We start from the raw sequence: 12,991 nt of genomic DNA on the forward strand, positions 1-12,991 counted from the left end.
ATCTATCCCTTTCCTTGTTAGAAAACATTGATTTTTTTTCTGTTTTCATTATCATAAATTCTGTTTTAATGAAGTAACTTCTAGAGAAAATTAATATTATACATACTATAACACACAGTCTTTCAAAGTCTCTATTTATGCTCTAGCTTATAATTTCCTTTCATTGTTTATTTTTATAGCTAAAACATCTTCAAAAATCCAAAAATTAAAAAAAATCATTACATTTTTCCTCATAAAAATTCAACCTAATTACTTGATAATGAAGTAACTACTTAGTTTTTAATCTGTTGGTCCCTTACTTTTTCCCCATTCTCACAAAGTTGGTTTATAATTTTTTTCCTTTTTACTAATATTTTAAAACTGAAGCATAATTATTGCACTTCTCCTCTTCCCTGTCCTCTTTATAACCTTCTCCATGCATCCCCAACCCTCTCATATCCCCTGCCTCACTCCTTCTCAAATTAATGGTCTCCTGTTTTTATTATTATCTTCATATATGTATATGTATAAATATATAAATAAAACCTACTGAGTCCATTTAGTAGAGCTTTGCATATATGATTCCTAGACTACATTGCATTGGGAAGCCAACTAGGAGTCTCATCACTAAGAAAGGATAATTCTCCCTCTTTCAGCAGTCAATAATTGCCTCTAGTTCTTGGTCTAGGCTTGGACTCTGTGAGAATTCCCCCTTCCTCATTTTGACAGTATTCATATTATAGTTGTGCAGGTTATGTAGGCAGCCATGTTTTTCGTATGTGACTCAAGAATATCCATTATTATTTTAGTGATTGCATCAATTCGGAGTATTGTGGCTTGGTTTAATATGTTCTTTCCAAAGAGTGATTATGTGTGTGCGTTTTCCTTTGATTTATTTTCATCAAACTTTGAGCAATACCTAGAATGTAGTATTTAGTTCTCTCTTGTCCATCTCATGTCAAGAACTCCATCATTTTAAAGACATCAATAAATAAATCCACCTGGATCAAACCTTTCTTTCCTTTACATATAATCTTTATTATTGGTGAATGATCTGTGAATCAGAAAAAAAATACTATATAGTCAAAATCTATTCCTGGTGATTAAAACAAAACTATAAACATCCTTCTTATGGATAGCAATGTTCAGTGGTAATTTACAATAATTGTGCCAAGACCTATGAAGAACATTTGCTTTATAACATGTATACTTATGTGCAATATAATATAAATGCATTATTCAAATTAATCTTTAAAGTTAATTTAAAGGTTCTATAAGACTGGTACTCTGAACTTTCTTGCACAAACAAATCAGGTGACTTCCTTGGGAACTAATTAGTTTTCTAATGCTTTTGTGGATATAATGCAACTCAAATGCTGCAAACAAAATGTATTTTCAAGCAGCTCCTAAATTGCTTTTTCTTAATGTCTAATTCAAAATGCAACATAGTGCTTAGGAATTTATTTTGGCAATACCCTGTGAGTAGACGATTTGCAATGTGGAACTGAAGTGCATGCTGTAATTCCCTTGGTAGGTCTGTGTGCTTCCTTAACTAGAAACTTGTCTTTCTTGGTGTTAAGTAAGCTTTAATCATTCACCAAGTCCTATTCAACCAAAGGAAAGTGTAGAGGATACTGTCATCAAAGAATCAACTCTTATCAAAATGATTAAGTGAATGGTTATTTTAAGCCAAGTACGCATGACCATGGCCAAGAAACTCACATTCAGTTTACCCTAAATTATACCATCCAATATAGAACAGATCTAAAGATTTTATAGAAACAGAACCTCATTTAAACATATTGGTAGGCAAGTTCCAGAGAAGCAGGGGAACCTCAGCTAACAATGGAGTCTTAACCTCTTGATTTGTAGAACCCACTGCCCTGTTTGTGCATGCCAAAGGATTTACCTGCTTCCCTACTTACCATGTCTCTTGGTTTCTATGGTTCCACCATGCATCTCTTACTCCATCTCTATCCAGATGACTAACTTATCTCCAATGGGATAAGTAGGCTCTAGTTTCTAGATTGAGAAAAGCTGCATAGTTATTTTGAACCCCCCACTACTACCAAGTTAGTCAAATATGAATGCAACACAAATTCGATTTTTAAAAAGTTGGCTCTAGCTGCATATGTAGCAGAAGATGGCCTAATCAGTCATCATTGGGAAGAGAGGCCCCTTGGTCTTGTAAACTTTATATGACCCAGCACAGGGGAAGGCCAGGGCCAAGTAGTGGGAGTGGGTGGGTAGGNGAGCATGGGCGGGGGTGGGGTATAGGTAACTTTGGGATAGCATTTGAAATGTAAATAAAGAAAATAATAATAATTAAATTAAAAAAAACTTAACTATAAAAAAAAAAAAGTTGGACAAAATTCTTCTGTAAGGCAGCAGAAATCCTAAAGCTAATCTCCCAAATTACAGAATCCTGGTTGGTGATTTCCCAAACTTTGACTGTATATGTGATTTCAGTTCTTGCAAGTCACCAGCCATGTTCTTTAATCTTTCAGATATTTGATTTCCTTGTATTTAAAATAGGAAGGATGAAAAAATGACTACAATCCATACACGGCCTACAAATGGAGTTTAATTTTATGGCAATGAGAAGTTGAAGAAAAGGGAGTGGGTAGTAGGAAGCTAAGACAGGAGCTGAAGGGAGAACTCTCAGCTTTCTGGACACCCCACAAATGCACGGGCAGCCACCCACTGCTTACTATCAATATGCAATCAGTTTGATGGAATTCAGATTTATTAGTCAAAGATAATTTTGCATCTGTAAGTAAAAGGTGTATTAAAATTGTCATTAACCTTGTCAAATTGCCAAATTTGAAAAACACTACTATAATTTTCATTTAAAGAATCAGGTTATTTTACAGTATCCTCTCATCCTGTCTCTTCCTGTCTGGTTGCTAAATTGCATATTACCTTTAATTCTGCATCTTTGTTTCATAGCACATCCTCATTTGCATGTCTAAAATCAGATGTTCCTTTCACATACCACAGTATCCTAATTAAAATATTAAAAGGCGCGTTCTGAATGAGGAGAACTTGCATTGCCATAAGATATGCTTAGATTGCTGCGTGGTGCTCCTTTCTGCTTCAATGACACTTTCTCTCCAAGCTATTTCTAGATGTCCAGTTAATGCTCTCAGGTTTCCAGGATAGGTAAAAAGACATGAAGGAAGAACAGGCAACATGATACAAATGATGAATTTGCAATATGACTTGGGGAGATTCATTAATTATTATTTGTTGTAGATAGACTCTTGCGCTGTGTGTGCTCACCTTGAATTCTCAATCCTCTTGCCTATGCCTCTTAAGTGCTGGGATTCTAAGCAGGTAGCAACACACCTAAGCCATTACCCTCATTTCCCAGTGATTCCCACTGTTGTGTCTAGTTTTCCTTGCCTGACTATTTTATTTGAGAGGCACCAATAAAGCAAATCTAGTCACGTTTTTTGGTCTGAACTCATTGTTCTTCTGAATCTCCATAAATCTCTTCCTTGGTAGATTTTATTATGCTTTCCTTTCTTGGTCTTTGTATTGCTTCCATGAAAGCTTTCTGATGTATATACCAAACCATTTCTGATGTTTATAAATGCTTTTCATGTCTGAGGGTATCCATGAGTATGTTAATTTAATAAAAAAAAGTGACTAGTTCTTCTTCCTTATATCTTTATAATCCTGCTTGAGGTCTGGGTATTATTATTGAATGCCCCACCAGTTTCTGGCTTTCAATAATATTCAATTTATTTTACTTATTATTATATAAGCAATAGACATGTTTTTCTAATGTTTTGTGCCTATATATCACCATAAATATACCCACACAGCCATGTGAAAACTTTAAAGTATATAAGCTGGAGTTTCTTCAAAGTCAGTTCCCACTACTTATGGCTCAAAAGGCAATACTCTGGAGACCTAATAAAAAGGAACTGTATTTATTCATAGGACATACTGGAGGCTATGGCTACCATCCTCAAATATCTTGCTTCAGGTTCTTAGAATTGATGTGGGGTGGATATCATACACCTGCTAAGTGGACTTTTATTCTTTTTCCCTCTCTCAGGCTAGGATATTACATTTGACCTTGGCTTCCTGAAGTTTATTATTGGAGTTATTTAGATGAACCAAATACTACTCTGCAAGTGAAAGTGCACAGAGCTGTGTTTGTTTTATGTTTGTTAAGGGACTGGTTCAAAAGGATAAGGGCTGTTCTGCACACTGCACTCTGACAGTCTGTGAAGTCATCATGTGTTCTGGATTTTACCTACCACAAGAACAATCATTTAGCAATTTAAGCCTGGATAATGGAAGTGTGATTTCCAGGTCTCCTGGGAAAAGGAGACCTAACCCTTGAAAAAACTCTTAGGCAGAGGAAGTAATCTTGTGGACAAAGAGACAGGAGAGATGAAAGTAATGGCCAACAATCCATGCCCAAAGAGTGGCCACAACTGCAGTAGCTCATGCAGAACACATATCTTTAGTTGATACAGCTTTCTGGAATGGCTGACTCAGTCTGATTCCTGTGGGGTCATCGCCCCCCCCCCCTTCTTCAGATGCACATTCTGCCAGTCCTCTTTTAAGTCTTATTAGGAAGGAAATGCTACTGTCAATTTGCATTCATGTTCTAAAACAGTCACATTGGAGACTGTACAGTTGGAATTTGGATAAACTTTCATATACTTGATGGTTTATGCAGGTTTCTTAACAAGAGCTATTGAGATATTATTTTTCACACTATTGAGATATTATTTTACACTCAGTGAGAGATAAATAGATATAGATAAATATAAGTATAAACACTTAGAATTGAACCTGATTATCTATATGATTTAAATCGTATTGCTGTTTTCGCCAATATTATTATTTCTTAGAATGTGCATAAAGGTCAGATTTCTGTTTCTTATAGTTCCTCATGCATAGAGCATCCCTGCATGGTGCAATATACTATAGGTTTTGACTTTTACTGTATTCGTATATAACATTGGACTTAATCATGATGTATCATTTCATTCTTCATATGTCAGTTTCTCTGATGTGTTTCTCTATTATAGGAATATAAATCTAGAAATATCACCCACCAAAGGCAATATAGCTAAAAGAAAATCATAAATCAAAACCTATTCTCTGCTCCCTCATGCTAACCTGCCCAATTTTGCCTGAGGGTACTTGGTCATAGTGCTCTAGCAGGGATTTTCCATAGGTTTTACTCCAGTATTACAATACAATTTTCTTGTTTAATTCTGTAGCATTTCTAGTAAAGATTTATGGAATACATAGTCTAAGCTGCTTTGAGACCTCGCTTAATCTAGTTATCAAAGTCATAGGCAAATGATTATGAATGATTATCACGTCTTTCTTGGAGTATAAGCAATGTTTTGATTGGACTTGACCCTACTCCTCATTTTAATATAAATTGAGATTTGAAAAAATGTATTTGTAATCAAAATCATATTACTTACATATGAACTTGGATAAGTTATTAGGAATATTTAGGTAGCCAATATGTCTACTATAAGAGAATGTGATGAATTTTGGGTTCTAAAAAAATATCTTGTAGGTTATCAGCTTCCAGTCAACTAGATGTTCTTATTTAACTACCTATAGCATCAAACAAGGCTAATTAGTAAAGTCATCATTGAATATTAAGGAATGCAGATGTTTCTCAAAAAATTAAGCATCATGGTCCTACATGAGCCAGTGATCTCACTTCTACCTGAATGCAATGAATAGAATCACTGCACTGATAAGTACCTGAAGGTTCATGTCGAAAACATCACAGAGATAAAATTTTAGAAAATGTACTAATCAATCTTCACTGTCAACTTGACAAAACTTAGATTACCATGAAAGCACATCTCTAGATGGGTATTACAAGGGTGTTTTCAGAAATGTTTTACCATCCCCTGGAAGTGAGGGCATCATCTTATTGACTTGAGTTTTAGCCTGAAGATGAAGTAGAACATGTGAAGTACCCACATTATTTGCTTCTGTAAACAAAGAATCTACATTGCTACAGTAATATAGATACTATGTATCTACATCATGTTCCTATTTCTATACCACTCCCATAATGTTATCTTTCTCTCCTCTCTCTCCCTCTCCCTATCTCTCTCTCAGTCTTTCTACTCCTCCCTCCCTCTCTTTCTCCTTCTCTTCCTCCCCCTCCTTTTTTCCTTCCTTCCTTTCTGCCTTCTTTCCTTCCTTCCTTCTTTCCTTCTTTCCTGATTCTTGCTTTTTTCAAACTTTGTCCCAGCTATGAAGAAAGCAAGCAGTACATTAATCTTCCATAAACTGATACATGAAAAAGGACAACATGATAATATAATACATATACAAAGTAACATATTAATCACCTATAAAATAATGAAGGCCTGCTAGTAGTAACTGTATATGATCACATTCATATGTAGCATCTGAAAATTTTGATGTTATAGATATTGAGAACACAATAGTTTTGTGTAGAAAATATAGGAAGGAAAGAAAGAAGGCAGAAAGGAAAGAAGGGAAAAAGGAGGGAGGGGAAGAAAAGGAGAAAGAGGGGGGAGAGAGAGGTAGAAAGACAAGAGAGACAGAGAGACAGAAATAGAGGGAGAGACAGAGAGAGAGACAGAGAGAAAGATAGGGAGAGGGAGAGAGAGGAGAGAAAGATAACATGTAGGGAAACAGGACTTGGTGAACATGTACTAAGTTGCAGGTAGACAAGACAAATAATTTCTGTTGTGCCGTTGAACTGTAGAATGATAAAAGACAACATTTATGACACATATGAGGAGAGGATTTTAAGTGTTTTCTCCATAAAGAACAAATAAATTTTTTTAGGAGACCCACTTGTCTTCATTTGCTTACTAATTGTTGTATATCTCTAACAAATTGGCACATGGTACTCCACAAGTATATTTTTTTTGTGCTGATTGAATAACAGGTAAAGAAATGATAGAATACTGGTAAGTTCTAACTCGACACTTGTTTTAATGCAATGATAAGTTTACAAGTGAAACTGAGAATGCAAATTTGTCTATATCTTTCTTGTTCTTTGTCTCTTCCTTCTGAGTGTCTTCCTGAGCTGAAAGTATGAGCTGGGTGAGAGAACTGTGTGAAGGGATGTGGTTTCTCTGGGGACAGTTAGTTCTGAGAGCTGTACCTGGTCTCTTAATTACTCCCTACCTTTCTGTTGAGTGGAAGAATCCCAGATCAGAGATGGCACTTGTTTGTTAGAAATTGCAAACCTTCTCTAAAAGAAAGCATTGCCATTTAGGTGGACAGGAATTTTACAGTTAACACCAGTATATGATAGGCTTGGTAACTCAGAAAATGTTAGGCAATGGCAAAAAGATTTAGGAACATCTCAGCTGTTTATGAATTGAGAGGCATTCTATCAAGTGCTGGCACATTGGGTGCTTGGTTTGCAAACAATGGGCTTTGTTAAAACAATTAGAGTTTTCAAATTCTGGCCTGATCAGTGAATTAATCCTTCAGTGGCTTCACTGGAAGGAGATGGGAGGCAGTAGTGGGGTATGATTAGCAAAAGGTATGCCCTAGAGAGATGTTTCCTTTCTCTTGCCCCTTGTGCTTTCTATGGCTCTTGTCCACCAAGAAAAAAAAGGAGCTTCTGCTATATGCCCGACCTTTGTGGTGTTCATCTTACTTCCCTAAAACAATGGAGCCAGCATACCATGTGTGGGGACGTCTGAAACCATCAACCAAACATGCCACTCTTCCCTGGTATGGATTCCTTAAGACTTCTTTCAGGGACAGAAAGTTTAACACATGAAAGCAGGCACAAACATAAACGTGTTAGCAAAACAGTGAATGTGTAGCTAGCTATGTCAGACTGCAGGTTCTCTCAGAAACAGGCTGCTGAGTAGTTGCCAATGAAATGCGTGGATAGTTCTTTTAAGTTGTGAAATACAGACCTATCAGTCAATATGAATAAAAAAAAAAAATCCGAAAATTTGAGAGTAAAGGGCATGGTGCCACAGAATGAAGGAAGGGAAGAAGAAGGAAGGAGAACCGAAGAGGGCAGATTATAAGCCGAGCACTGAAAGACCATGCAGACATGTCTGATCACGTTTTCCATAGCTCAGCACACAAGTACTTATAGGCAATGTGAATTCGAAACTAAAAGGGTCTGTTAAAAAGAAGGGATTCCGTTTTCTGCATCTCTTCCGTGTTCCAAAGACATAGAATGATGAGCTCAGAAAAGGGGACAATACCAATAAGTAATTCCTTGGAATTTTCTAAGTAGATACAATAGAGAATAGAATACTTAGAGAACATTGACAGGGAGTTTCATTCATAAGCTGATGGCACAGGGAAGGCTAATACTGGGCACTCTGAGGTGTGAAGCACACAGATAATCTGTCATACTAATTGCAGAAGAAGTAGAAATGTGCCATGGGAGTAGAGAAAATGGAATGGAAATTTGGATTTTTTTTTTATAATTTAAGCTCTCTTAAGAACTGAATGTGTCCATGAGTATGCCCTGTAATAAGAGGAATATAGAGAAAGGATGTGCTATTATACTTGTTATATGTGTGTGAAAAAAACTGTGGTCAGTATACCTCTTGAATTCTAGCTTTGTAAAACATGACTGACAACAGCCCTGGCAATAATCTATGATAAAAACAAAAATAAAAACAAAAACAAAAAAACTACACTACATGATCAGCATTTGTATCGGTCAGGATTATTTTGTGAGAGTTCTGTGGAAATGATGTATGATGAGAAAATTTGATGAGAAAATTGTATTTCCAAAATTAGAATATGACTATAAATGCTTTTATTTTTGTAAATGACTGGAAAGCAGAGAATTTGATGACAGTTTTTATTTTCCTCCTCTTTACATTAACTGTCTATGGGAACTTTTCATATTGGGCAAAGTGTTCCTTTAAAAGCTGTATTTTGTGGCTCAGCTTTGACATAAAAAGAGTTGGAAACTGTCACTCCTGTCCTCACTAGCACAAAGGTGAAATCACTGAAAATTAATAAACTTCCTTAGATTTGTCAGAAAATTGAGGTCATGAAGCCCAGAACCACACTGCTATGTGGAGAGACAGTCCTCAAATAGTGAATCACAGCTGAGCAGCTCAAACAGTAGGCCCTCAGGTCAGAGCCTGGGAGGAAGGCTTTAGTCTTAACTGGTGGTTGCTGGTGAATGCTTGAAGAATTCAAAGATTCTAGATCTCAGTCCCCTGAGGACCTAGGGAGAGGACGAGTAACTATTACTGGCACCCATATGTGGAACTCCATCCCAATAACCTACTCTGACATAAAGAGCATACTTATGCAACTGCAGAGCTCCTGCTTTGTGGAAGAGAAGGGGAACAAGAAAAGGAAGGCAGTAATTGCTTCTAATAACACAACCCCTTCATGAAGGTGTGGTGGTAAAGCTCCTTTCCTCACTGAACCACCTCTCCAACCCTGTAATATATAATTCTCCTTGGAAAATTGCCATGAATACCTTTCAATTCTAATTAGAATCTATTATGATCTATCCTGGTTGTACATGCCTGACATCCCCACACCAGGGAAGAAGAGGCAATAGGATGAAGTTCTAGGCATCTTTGGCTAAAGAGCTAATTTGAGTCCTGCCTGGGCTACATAAAACTCTTGTCTTATAAACAAAACAATCAAATAAACAAAACCAAAAATCTGGTATGTGAGATATTTCCAAGCACCCATGACTATTCTAAAAATTATACACATTTTTATGTGAAACATAACAAAGATAAGTTAGAAAGGAGTTATTTAAAATTTTTACCATAAAGAAAGCTGTCACACACTAGTGTTCTTCGGAGGCAGATAGAAAGGAACCATATACATAATGGTTACGAAGTGTTTTAGAGTGAGAGAGAGAGAGAGAGACAAGAGGCTGATGGAGATGAGCTGTGAGGTAGATCATGCTGCAACATATCCTTTTGATTAAGGTGTGTGTGTGTGTGTGTGTGTGTGTGTGTGTGTATGTGTGTGTGTGTGTGTGTGTGTGTATGTATGTGCATGTGTTTTCATGCATGCATGCACGTGTGTGTGTGCATGTGCTAATTTGCATGAAAACTTGTGCTCAGAGCATTTGGAGTGGGCATGAGATCAAACACCTTCATTAGTATATTTGGACTTCCTCATGTCTATATTCTTGTCTTCTATTCTTTCATAAATAGACAGAAATGTGGTCTTTGTACCTAAATTAATTTATATCCCTTTATTTGTTATTCTGCTGTACAGGGCTCTAATTTATTTTCCCATTACAGAAACTATTTTTATACTTTATAATTTGAAACATACAGAAATGTAAGGAAGAATGACTTTTGACTTGAAGTAAAATTTCCCCTCATAATTCAGAAGCTTTTTAAATGTGACACTATAGTTTTCTTTCCTAAAATCTTACCTTGGCTTTTTGACTTAATCTAATTTCTGAACTTACTTTGGGGGCTTGAAATTTCATTTTTTAGTATTTAGAACATGTCTCTAAGTGTCTGCCTCATTCCTTGCATTGGGCTTCCATTCAAGTTGACAACTTGGTGGACTGTCACCATTAAATCAGGAAGGCAATGACTCTTGTCTCACCTTCCACTCCATTGTCAGCAACAGAGCACTGTGCACACAGTAGGGCTGATGAAGCACAATTGTGAATATAGTAGTCTATATGTGAGCAATGGTGCTTAAGTGTAGCCACTTTTGTAATTAACACAGTGGTAAGTTTCTTCCCACTGCAGTATTTACTCCAGTATTTTATGCAGCTCACCATCTGTTCATTTCATAAAAATCAATTTCAAGATGCTCGGACTCTTTGACTTGTGTTTATTACCACTATAAACAGGGTCCTTAGCAGTACAATTTCTACCCATTGTATCAACAGAAACTTCTCTCTCTTCACTTCTATGAACTGCAACTAAATCTTTGTAAAAGAGCCCTAATTCAAAGACTAATGAGTGTAGCAAATCTACTGCTAAAAACTCCCAAATTTCCATGTGCTTCTTTATGCTTGCAGTAATTTTTTTTCTAATTTAATGCCACCAGACCCTCTCTTTGGGGAAAAACATAGATTCTGTTCTGGTTAATATTAAAATTCATTTTCTGAATTAACTTGAGATATTACATAATTTTGAAATAAGAAGACCATAAAGAAAGGATGCATTTGTCAGTCTGGTTCTCCAAATGTTTTAAGATACGATGATCAGGTATATACACACTGATATTATTAATATTTTTGTGAGATGTTGAAGTCTCTGATCAGTGAATACAGGTCTACCTGCATGTTCTACATACTCCAGTCAGCTATTAATACAAATTGGGAAAGTGTGTGAAGGCGACTGATCCTAATTTCCCATATGTTCATCTTCTTAGAAGAGAGTGGTGTCTGTGAAGCTTCTGCAACAGGAAGGAAACTTGGCTAAACTTTATTTTATGAGAAAGGGTACAAATGTCACATTTTAGAAATGATTTTTAGAATGAATAATATAACAAGAACATCGTCTCTAATTTTTTTATATTAGATGTTTTCTTTATTCATAGTGCAAATTTTTTATTAGATATTTTCTTTAATTATATTTCAAATGCTTTCCCGAAAGTTCCCTATACTCTCCCCCTGTCCCTGCTCTTCAACACACCGACTCCCGCTTCTTGGCCCTGGCATTCCACTGTACGGGGGCATATATAGTTTGCAAGACCAAGGGGCATCTATCCCAATGATGGATGAATAGGCCATCTTCTGCTACATATGCAGCTAGAGACATGAGCTCTGGGGGTACTGGTTAGTTCCTATTGTTGTTCCACCTAAAGGGTTGCAGACCCCTTCAGCTCCTTGGGTACTTTCTCTAGCTCCTCCATTGGGGATCCTGTGTTCCATCCAATAGCTAACTGTGAGCATCCACTTCTGTGTTTGTCAGGCACTGGCATAACCTCACAAGAGACTGCTGTATCAGGGTCCCTTCAGCAAAATCTTGCTGGCATGTGCAATAGTGTCTGGGTTTGGTGGCTGATGATAGGATGGAATCCCAGGTGGGGTAGTCTCTGGATAGTCCATCCTTTTATCTTAGCTCCAAACTTTGTCTTTGTAACTCCTTGCATGAGTATTTTATACCTTATCCTAAGGAGGAATAATGTATCCACAACTTGGTCTTCCTTCTTGGTTTTCTTGTGTTTTGCAAATTGTATCTTGGGTATTCTAAGTTTCTGGACTAACATTCACTTCTCAGTGAGTGCATATCTAGTGACTTCTTTTGTGATTGGGTTACCTCACTAAGGATGATATCCTCCAGATGCATCCATTTGCCCAAGTATTATATAAATTCATTGTTTTTAATAGCTGAGTAGTGCTCCATTATGTAAATGTACCACATTTTCTATATCCATTACTCTATTAAGGGACATCTGGATTCTTTCTAGCTTCTGGCTATTTTAAATGAGGCTGCTATGAAAATAGTGGAGCATGGGTCCTTATTACCAGTTAGAACATATTCTGGGTATGTGACCAGGAGAGGTATTGATGGATCTTCTGGTAGTACTATGTCCAATTTTCTGAGGAACCGCCATACTGATTTCCAAAAGTGGTTGTACAAGCTTGCAATCCCACCGGCAATGGAGGTGTGTTCCTCTTTCTCCACACCCTGGCCAGCATCTGTTGTCACTTGAATTTATGATCTTAGCCATTCTGACTGGTGTTAGATGGAATCTCAGGGTTGTTTTGATTTGCATTTCCCTGATGATTAAGGATGTAGAACATTTTTTTCAGGTGTTTCTCAGCCATTTGGTATTCCTCAGTTGAAAATTATTTGTTTAGCTTTGTACCCCATTTTTAATGGGGTTATTTGAATTCCTTGAGTCCAGCTTCTTGAGCTCTTTGTATGTGTTGGATATTAGTCCTCTATCAGATTTAAGATTGGTAAAAATCCTTTCCCAATCTGTTGGTGGCCTTTTTGTCTTGTTGAGAGTATCTTTTGCCTTTCAGAAGCTTTCCAATTTTATAAGGTCCCGTTGGTCAATTCTTGATTTTACAGCACAAATCATTGCT

The sequence above is a fragment of the Mus pahari genome, chromosome 4 (genome assembly GCF_900095145.1).
Source record: "Mus pahari chromosome 4, PAHARI_EIJ_v1.1, whole genome shotgun sequence".
Classification (NCBI taxonomy): domain Eukaryota; kingdom Metazoa; phylum Chordata; class Mammalia; order Rodentia; family Muridae; genus Mus; species Mus pahari.